The sequence below is a fragment of the Oreochromis niloticus genome, linkage group LG11, assembly GCF_001858045.2.
Source record: "Oreochromis niloticus isolate F11D_XX linkage group LG11, O_niloticus_UMD_NMBU, whole genome shotgun sequence".
In the NCBI taxonomy this organism is placed as follows: domain Eukaryota; kingdom Metazoa; phylum Chordata; class Actinopteri; order Cichliformes; family Cichlidae; genus Oreochromis; species Oreochromis niloticus.
The window spans coordinates 5579932-5590854 of record NC_031976.2 but is presented as its reverse complement, the minus strand read 5'-3'; positions in this window follow the sequence as shown (position 1 = coordinate 5590854).

The following is a 10923-nucleotide window of genomic DNA, read 5'->3' as shown; positions in this document are numbered from 1 at the left end:
TTTTTAGCTAAGCTTTACTCAATTTTTTTGAGGCAACGAGTTTCCATAATTTTTTTGAGTTCTGGGAACTAATTAGATTTTACAGTGTAGTCATTATCTTGCTGTAGGATAAACCCCAGGCCAACTAGGTGTATACCAGAGGGTATTGCATGGCGCTGCTGTGGTCGTCGATTTGGTTCAGGGTGCCTCTCATTCTGTACAAGTCACCAACCCTGGATCCAGCAAAACAGCCCCAGACCATCACACTTCCTCCTTTATGTTTGGCAGTTGATAACACACACTGTGGAACCATCCTTTTGCCTAATCAGAGGCGTTCAAAGATACTGCGTTATTTAGCAGTCACTTTCCTGCTGCAACTCGTCCTTTCAAACCTGCAACTCAAAGTCTTCCCCTCACAGTTGAAACTGAGACTTGCTTAAAGCGACCACTATTTTGTACCTGTAGCTCAGGTGGAAGAGCGGGTCACCTAATAATAATAATAATAATAATAATAATAATAATACATTTTATTTATAGGCGCCTTTCAGACCCTCAAGGTCACCTTACACATGAGCAATAGCAGCAAAAAATATATTAAACATGGTAAAATAAAATTTAGATATAGACAGTCATAAAAGTATAAAAGCAAATATAAAAACTGAGCAAGGTAAAAATGGACTGAGACAGATCAGGTGTATGCAATTCTAAATAGATGAGTTTTGAGACGTGATTTAAAAGTGGTGAGACAGTCTGTGGTCCAGAGAGCAAGTGGAAGTGCATTCCAAAGTCTCGGGGCAGAATAACTAAAGGCTCTGAGTCCAATGGTAGTCAGGCGAGCAGGTGGAACAGACGGAAGGGAAGCTGAAGAAGAGCAGAGTGTACGAAGGGGTGAGTATGTATGGAGAAGATCGGATAGATATGGAGTAGCAAGGTTATGAAGCGCTTTGAAAGTGAGAAGCAGGATCTTGAAATTGACACGGAGGTGAACCTACTCACCGGAAGGTTGGTGGTTCGATCCCAGTCTGCTCTAGTCAGCATGCCAAATATCCTTGGGCAAGATACTAATCCCATGTTGCCCTCTGGTGCATCCATCGGAGCGTGAATGCGAATAGATGTTAGATAGAAGCACTAAAAGAAAACCTTATATAAAGTGCTCGTGTGAATGGGTATGACTGGGTGAATGCACGAGTTGTATAAAGCGCTTTGAGTGCTCAGTGAGAGTAGAAAAGCGCTATATAAGAACCAGTCCATTTACCATTTACTTGAAGCTGTTGTCCTGTGAGCCGCCTACCACACAAGCCGTTAACTCTCAAAAACTTGTCCTCTTATTCATTTGTGACTTTGGGTCTGCCAGACCTCTTCCTGTCAGAGTTTGCCCCAGTGTCTGAGTGTCTTTTGATGGTGAAGGAAACTGTACTCACTGACACCTTGACTTTCTTTGCAATTTCTCTGTAGCAAAGACCTACCTCTTTAAGTGTTATGATGGTCTGTCTCATTGTTAATTGCCTTTTTCTCACCATTTTTGTAGCAACACACTGCTTTCTGCAGTACAATACTGTTCAATTGATGCTCACGAGGGTATAGTATCACAATATGTTCCAACACTGCTTAAATGCAGACAAAGGGGGTTGTAAGTAATGCAGAAAAGTTGGAACAGATGTAGGAATTAGTATCACCAGCTTTCAAGGCTTGATCAACCTCCATTGCTGCACAACAGCTTTAAGTTGTTAGCACATTTTGTGTTCCCTAAAAAAGGCCTCCTTTTTGTATAATTCTGAAATGTACATTATTTTTCAGTTTTGGGTAAGTTTTTTTTTTTAACTTTAGGTAGTTCACCACTTACCTTTGTACCATTTCAAGCTATTCATTGGACTTAAACGACTTAAATTGCAATAAATAACTGGAAAAATTGGGGTGTTCTACAACTTTTGACCGGTCGTGTATTTTGTTTACAAGATATTTGTAAGTGGCAAAATATGACATATATGGAATTCAAAGTGTGTTCTGTTATTTACATGAATTTTAACAATTTAAAAATCCAAGTGATAACCAAGTGATGCTTATTCTTATTTTCAATATCAACCATAAATTGTGTTATGTTTACGGAAAAAGTGCATGGTGAGCCATGCAAGGACCCTCATGGAAACAGCATCAATTTGCAAGTCCTGATCTACAGATTTTTAAAAGTTTCAAAGCTCTGCTCCTAAAATTTAATAGAATCTTGCTACATAAATTAGAGCGCTCCCTCATGAGCAGATGCCATGTCAACACTCTCCGTCTTTCCCCTGCATTGAAAAAGTCATGCTTGGAGTCATGGTGAATTCTCATTGCTTGTGACATCTCTGTGATTTAAATGGAAGAGCTGTGTACCTCTGAAGTTTACCAGCATCAAATATAAAACAAAACAAAATCTCCTCATTGCAGCGAGGCCACGTCGCTGTTAAATATTTCAAAAACCTTCTCCCCCTTTTCCTCTTGCCGGCAATCAGGAAACAATCTTTCCTTGTCTCTCCCCGGTATCTTCAGGGACTCTGGGTACGGACTGTGAGGGAAGACGTCTGAATGCGAGATGACTGCTCCAGATCCGATGGCGGATGGGTGTGCCGGTGGAGGGCGGTTTAATTGGAGATGTGGCTCGCTTCTCCAGCGGTGGGAGAAGAGGAATATGGGGGGGGGGGGCTCCCAGTGGCTCAGCGCGTCGCATAACCGGTGACCTAGAAAAGGAACACTGATCACTCCCTGGAGCTGATGGCTGAAGAGCCTCACTCTTAATGAACGCACTCGGCCGAGCTCTGCTGTGGATCATAGAAACTACAGGCATTGTGGGTATTATGCATGACAAACAGGAGCCGCGAATATGACCCTGAAAGAACAGAAAAGGAATGGATGCATGAGGCTCTGAGCCAAAGATCAATTCCTAGACGGAAAACTTCATGCCACTATGGTGTCATCAATTATAATCAACACACAACACTCAAGGGACAAATAAAATGTAGCTTCTGAAAACATAGCTTTAAATCATACCTGGACTCTCACACAGCAGCTATTCCAGGCCTGTTTGTGCCTGACTTAACTTTCCTCTCTGTAATGATTATAACAGAACCACCGTTAATGGCTTCAACTCAGTGAGACACTTGCACTATTAAATCTATAAGCCTATCTTGGTGCTATCATTATCACAGTAATTTAAATGCCGTTAATGGCATGGAAGATATATGAACAGTACCATTTCTGATTTGAAATAATGAATTTGCTTAATCACAAGGGGGGAATTGCAAAAAGAGAAAATTAAGTCGTATATTTTGGAGTTTATAAATGTTGTCTTTGCTTTTATTTTATTTATTTTTTTATTGTTTTAATGGGAAAAATCATAAATTGTGAGAAATACATTAAAAACTATCTGGATCCTTTTAGTACAGAGCTATGTAGTACAATGTAGTGGAATTTTGTTCTGGTGAAACAAGAAAATCCAAGCGTATGTTGCTCCAAACCCGACAGTAGTTCAGCATTCATGGTGCCTGCACAGATGTATAGTTTATGCATGTCATGTGCAATACCAATGTTCATTTTTATTTTTGTGCCTCGAGCAGTGTCACTGAATATGCTAATTAGCTGTGAGATATTCAACTAGGTGATGTTTTTGCATTGCGTGAGCTTCTTAAATGAAATTCTTCAATTGAAAAAACAGACTTGATATGTTTTTTACTATTTTGATAAAACACGGGCCTTAAATGATTTGCAAATGAGTGCATTCTGTTTTCATTCCTATTTATATTGTGTCCCAATATTTTTGGAAACTGGCTTATATTTCAGCATCCTGCAGCTCTTACTTTTATTAGTAGTAGTAGTATTACAGTGGACAGAATCGTTTCCACAATCGTTTAAAAATATTCATTTCTGCTTCAGCAATACTTTTCTGACTAATTAATTTACACTTGCACTGCTCCCAGCCACAGAATCCATGTGAAGCATTAATACTCTTGGCTGCATCCAGGATTTGCTTAATCCATAGCTTTGCATCTTTTTTTTTCCCTCCATTTTGTGTATATAGGACTCAGAATTCAGCAGGATACTCTCTATCTCATAACAGGTCAGGTCAAGGTGGGGCTGTATCGCTTTATTCTCCTGCTGCAGACATGATTACAGCCTGATCGGTGTGCGTGTTTGAATGCAAAAACAGCCTGAAACAGTCAGCACAGACCACTGCGTCCAGCCGCGTTAGTTTACATTACCAGCCACATAAGGAGGTTTCCCAATCCTGCCAGTTTCCACCATGCCACTGGGACCTAGTAACAGCATGGGCTAATCCGAGAACTGCACAGCGTCTGTCATTTCCATGCAACCTACGACACACAATTTGCTGTAAAAATGCTACATTTGAAGCACTTGTTCCCCACTGAGAGTGATACTGAGGCAACAGTAGTTCCTGTGCAACACTTCCCCTGACCTTCCTACATTCTGTGCTCTTTAATGAGGCGACTCAGACAGAGAAAGAGTGAACCTCCTATTAGTGCTGGGGGCGAGGACTCCTGCGTTTCCTCCATCAATTAGTACAGCAGCCGAACCAGAGGAGTGCTGCTGATTGCTGGAGGAGCTGCAGCCAGCCCGCAAACCAGCCAGTTGTTCAGTCAGTCGATACAGCAGCTCGGTAACTGGACGACTTTGGAAATTAAGCAAAAACCAGCTCTCTCACTTCCCTCATCAAGGCACTTACAGTCATTAAGTATTCAACTGGTCATCGGCAGAACGGCTCAACACGCATAGCCTGGCTTGGTAACCACTTAGCAGCGAGTCCTCTGATGCAGAGTGCAACACACACAGTTTTTAACAGCCTTCTCTGCATGCTCTGACTGTTTCCACAGACAGTGTGACAGCTGTGAAGTAAAAGCATGAATCAAACAGGCCCAGGATAATTCAGTCTTTTATATACTGTGTTATATATGTATTTTATCTTACTCACAGTGCTATTCTACTTTTTACTCTTTTATAATGTGATGCATTCGAAATTAAACTGTTCAACAGTAAATACAGGTAGAAATACAATAATTACTCTATGCACTCATAATATTTTGGAGGTTGAAAAATTAGTTTAACAAAACCAGCTGTGATTTGCTCTACCTCAGCAGGTACGGCACTACTGCAGTAAAATGTAGTGTGGACACAGAGATAAAGTGTAGGCTCATTTATATTATTAGTAGTAGTAGTAGAAGTATTTTTTTAAATTGTATTTTTCATTTGCAAAATTTAAAATAATGTATATTTTACACATAGCATAGAGTTTTTACTTTAAACATTGCTCTCATCTTTTGCTTTTACACTGATTAATTACTTGAGATTTTCAGGCTTTCCAAGATTATGGCAATTAGAGCAGAAATAAATCATAGACATATTTGACTAAAGGGTCACTACAAACTGTAAATTAAAAACAATGGTCGTTATGGCAAACATGAAAATATACCTAGTGATGTGAGCCTAATATCAGTGATAGCAGAGTGTTGCGTGTATGAATCTAACTGTGTTTAAGAGGCTCAAATGTTACTACACTGCATCGTCTTTTCCCTTTCAAAGAAAAGCTCTCCCCATCCTTTCATTTGTCTCCCCGCTGACGTGCATCACAGCCTTCACATTAATCACCAGTCTGTCGCTCCTTTCTCTCCTCCTCCTGGTCTCAATTTATTCACATTCCTCTCTTTCCCCTTCCTTTACCGTGAATCACGCCTAATTAGGCGCTCTCTAGATCTGATTTTCATAAAAGGCTCGGGGGAAGGAGGAAGGGGGGGTTTGGTTATGACAATTATTTTTTCATAGGGCTATATGGAACGGGGACAAAGGATAAATGGTTATTAGTATTCCACACCTTAAAGAAAATCACCAAAAAGATTCCACTTTGATTCTGGAATTACAAAGAGACGCTGCTTTTGTTGAATACACGGACAGTGGCAGAGCGTGGCCACATTATCGCACGGTTGATTGTGCCACTTGGGAAAATTGAACATCAGATTTGATAAGGAAATTAGTATGAAATACCTTCTGTTATCCTATTCTGGGAAAAATTACAAAAAGCAGTTTTAACAATATAAAACTTGCCAAATATGCTCAAATACACTACAGAGAGCGATGTATATTTACAGGTTGTTTTTCCATGTAGAACTGATTGAGTCTGCATCTGGCTCGCTTCTGTGCTGGTCTTTTGCAGCAGTAGGCTTCTTTTGTTCCAATTAGTGGCTACCATGGTTGCGAGTGCAGCACTCTTGAGCGGGTCCTTTTTTTATATTTTGAAAAAGAGAAAAAAAAAAAAAGCAAAGCAGGCAAACAAACTGACATAGAAAGGAGACGTAAACAGAATGTGGCTTGGTTTTAGAAAAAACGAGAAATCCTTCCGGAAAGTTGACTGAATAAACAGCAGATGCTCCAAACACGTAGAGACACGGTCCATCTTTTAAGTACTGAATAAATGAGGTTTTACATTATTCAGAATGTTCGGGCCCATCGCCCCATGGATAGCGGCAGCACCTAACAGCCTCAGGGTGGATGCAGGGGGTGAGAAAACATTGGTTTAGGTGGGGAGGATCCCGTCATTTCCCCAGGTCTACTAACAACACATACGCGTGCATACATTCATGTACGCTGATGATGTCTTGTGCCATATTGAGTGGCCTCTATTGTTTACGTCTCCCTGGACGGGGTCTCCAGATGGCAGGGTGCCTATTACTGCGGCCCCTACTGTGAGGGCCCCATTGCGTACGTGTGCGTTGTTCTCTATGAATGTGTATAGATGCAAATACACAGAAGGAGAGAGAGTAAGATGTTCCTCTTTGTATTTGTCTGTATTTCTGCAGGGCAGGCCATGTGTGTGTGCTCGTGTTTGAGGATGGGGTTAGGGCTAACCAGAGGCAACATGAACTGAGGCACCAGTGTGACATTCCTTCAAAGCCATCATCAGAGCTTTCTCCTTACAAATGAGACTGCAGCGCGAGCCCCTCCGGGGGGATTCGCTCGGCCTCGGTCATTAGGCCTCAGCCAAATGGCCCTGAGGAGATGCTGGCTGGATCTATAGCATGAAACACATACAACACTCTCACAGCCGTATGGCAGGCCCAGCTCATGAATATCATTACATAGTAATGACTACACTGGGATAAGGCCTGCCATAACACAATATGTTTTGTTGTGCAGTTGGGTGCTTTCAGCGCTGATTGTTTGGACACTGGATTAGAGTCTCCATATTTAAAAATTCTTCTCCTTTCCAGACAAATCTGCAAAGTTACAGTTATAAAGCAGATTTGAGGGGACCTATTGTGCTTTTATTTTCTGTCATATGTCAGCTGGTACAGTGGTTGATGCTTACCATTAAACGTGACCAAAGTTTTAAATAATTGAGGTCAGATTACGCAAGAGTGATCCCTGTGAACTAAAGCCTCAGGCACACACATCTAAATGCATTTTCTGTCTTGGCTCTGTATGATGTCAGAGGCAGGATATGGTCATCTTAGACTTAACAGCTCTGGCTATGAGCATCACCCAAAATTCTCTTCATGAAGGGCAGCCAATCAGGCAAACATTAACATAATGGAAAGAAAAAGGAGCTACAGTAGCATTTTGAGAGTCATTTTGTTTCTTTCTTTCTTTTTCAGAAAACAGAACACAAAGGCTCCACCAAGGCCAGTTTAAAATCAAAAGAATTTGTTAAAATAAAGGATTTTTCTAAACCTCAAATCATGCAAATATGGCGCTGGAAGTGAGGATAATAGCACACGTTTGTAATGAAAATACAGTTTTGTGCAGAACCTTGAAACATGGGGGAAAGAAGAGAAAGGAATAGGAAAAAGGAAAATTATGGATTAAGAGCAAAGAGAAATATATTTTTTTCATCTCTATCAGCTCTAATTGATGACTGCCTTCCACCCCTGTCCTTTACCACCAATGGAGCCTGTGTATCAACATTACAACACATTGATCAGCAGAGGAAGGGTCACATCGATACTGCAATCAATCCCCATAGGTCACTGAGGTTGGGCACAAACAGAGTACATATAATATTGTTAAAAAGACTGCAGCAGTGATAACCTATTACTAAAATCAAGCAGTCATGGAACACAAAGTGCTTTAATCATTAGAAAAGGCAGGTTTAAAAAAATACACAAAAGTTAAGGTTGTATATTTGACCTGGCAGTTTCTTTAAGTCTTTTCTGGTATTATGCACAATGAGGTGGAAAAATACTGCTTTCTTATTCTGTGTAGTGTGATTTTTCCTAAATATATATTTTCTTGTATTTGTATATTATTTAAAACCCTTTTCTTTTTCATTTTAAATAGATCCCACCATTGTCTTCCTCATCAAAAATAAAGTGAAATTTGATGTGTTCAAGCCTGATGGATAGTATTTCTTGCAGCAATACACGAGCAGTTGGATGTCTAATGTTTCTGCTACAACAATATTTTAAATACTCATCCTAAATCCCTTCCTTAACTTCGAAATTTAATCTGCTGTCTGCTAAAGACATGTAGGTGCACACAATAATGACAGAAACTAAAAACAAATGCATATATACAGCATTTTCTGCACATCAGTGTGACATATCTGAACTGTTGAGACAATTCATTACCTGCAGGATAGCTGACAGGGCATGCTGTGATCCTTCCTTTGTACAGCACAGAGACATGCTGACATTTCAACATAATGGTGCCAATAATACATTCATCTGTTCACTGTTTCTGGACCAGCAGTCAGGACTGATATCATGATATGTACCTCAAGCTGCTGCCGCTGATGGGAAACATCTGACTTTCAACATGTGGATAAACACAAAAGTGAAAGTACAAATTGCTGGATTTATGTTTCGGTTGGCCTTTTTACTAATGGATGTAAGTTCATCAGTACAATAATATTGCCATAAGTTATGTTTAGTGAGATTATTGCAACTTTAATGAAGTTTATTATAACTCGTAGTAATTTGCTTCCTTTCATCGCCGTCGTCATCGTCATTCTTTTCACAGCACTCCTCTTCCTCCCGTTCCCCTTTTCAGCCAGTAATAAATTATTTACACAGAGTATAGATCTACAAGCTCTCAGTGCGTTGCAGTTGCTTAGCCGCATCACCCAGAGGCGGAGGAAGAGGGTGGGGGTGAGACGGGTGGCCGGGCATTTTACGAAAGAGCAAGCAAGCGAGGCGAAAACGCAGTGCTCTCCAAAGGTCATCACCACCCACCGGGTCTCCTGTGATATTTTCATTATTGAGGTGAGAGGGGAAAAAAAGGAAGAAAAAAACCCCCGCTCTGCTGCACTCAGCTCTTTGTGTACGTGCACCACCTTCAGGCCTGCTTCAGTAATCCCCCGTGGTAATATTATGTGGTAGTGTCACGCATGATGGAGGGGAAAGGAAGTGGGAAGGTTTTCCATGTGTGCAGACGTGCACTGGTTAAAGAAAACGTGAGGAATGGAGAGAGTAACGAATAAGAGAAGTCTGAGAAGAATGAGAATCAGAGTGAGGAAAGCTACCAAATGAAAGCAGAAGAAATGACAGAGAGTAAGACAAAATAAAGGAGAATTCAGATGAAGGTAGGGGGATAAAGGAAGATGAAGAGAGATGGAAAAGACAATGAGGAGAAATGAGAGACTTTATTACAGAGATGTGTCTCCTGATAGAGACGGGAATCAGATAGGCGCTGATTGTTTTTCCTTAGATACACTGTAATCTCACTGATCTCCAAACAGTGCTGTAATTGGAATCTTCTGGGATGATCAGAAAAAAATGTCCTATTAACTGCTTTCTTTTTTCTCTAAACACAGGGCCGAGAAAAAGATAACCTAAAAGATAGTGAAAGGTTTGGATTCTTGCAAGGATATATGAGGGAAAAATGTGATTATTTTGGAATGATTAGATAGAGTCCAACATTCTGTTGCTAATAAGCCTTTATTCAGTCATGGTCAGACTTCCTCCTGTAGGCCCACCACCCACAAGTGGCGCCATGGGGGTAGAGACCCGGGACCTATCCCCAGCTACCGAGACTAATGACTGGGACATGGTAGCCTGAGCTAGTGCATGAGGTTGAGAGGTATCAAGTACATATAGTTGGGCTCACCTCAACACACAGCTTGGGATCCAGAACCAGTCTCCTGCAGAGGGGCTGGGCTCTGTCTCAGTCTGGAGTTGCTCTTGGGGAAAAGTGGTGGGCTGGGGTGGGTATCTTAGTATCCCCTCGCCTTGCCTGTATGTTGGAGTTTTCCCAGTGTTCAAGAGGTTTTGTTCCCTGGGTCTTCCACTTAGCAGAGGCCCCCGTCCACAAGACCTTCAACTCCTACCTCCGACAGAGCTTCAACAGCATTCAGAGGGAGACTGGGGACACTGAGTCTGAATGGACTATGTTCAGCACCTCCATTACTGAAGCTATTGCACTGAGCTGCGGCTGCAAGGTTGTTGGTGCCCGTCATGGTGGTAACCCCCTGAACCACAAGATGGACAACAGAGCTGAAGGAAACCATTGGGCTGAAGAAAGAGTCCTATTGGGCTTGGTTAACCCGTGAAACTCCAGAGGCAGCCAGTAGGTACCAACAGACCAAGCAGAACACGGCTTGGCCAGTGACTGAAGCACAAACTCGGGTATGGGGAGGAGTTTGGAGAGGTCATGGAAAAAGACTTTTGGACTGCCTTGAAGAGATTCTGGCAAAACGTCAGGCAACAGGTTTTTATCCTGTGAAGAGTGCTATATAAATCAATATGTATAAATCAATAAAGTAAAGTCTTGAGTCAGAGGACTGACTCAAGACTTTGTGAACTGGTGCCAGCTGAACTACCTCCAGATCAACGCCAGTAAAACCAAGGAGCTGGTGGTAGACTTCCGCAGGCACAAGCATTCTCCACTCCAACCACTGAACATCCAACGTATGGACATCGAGGCTGTGGACAGCTACAGGTACCTTGGTGTTCATCTGAACAACAAACT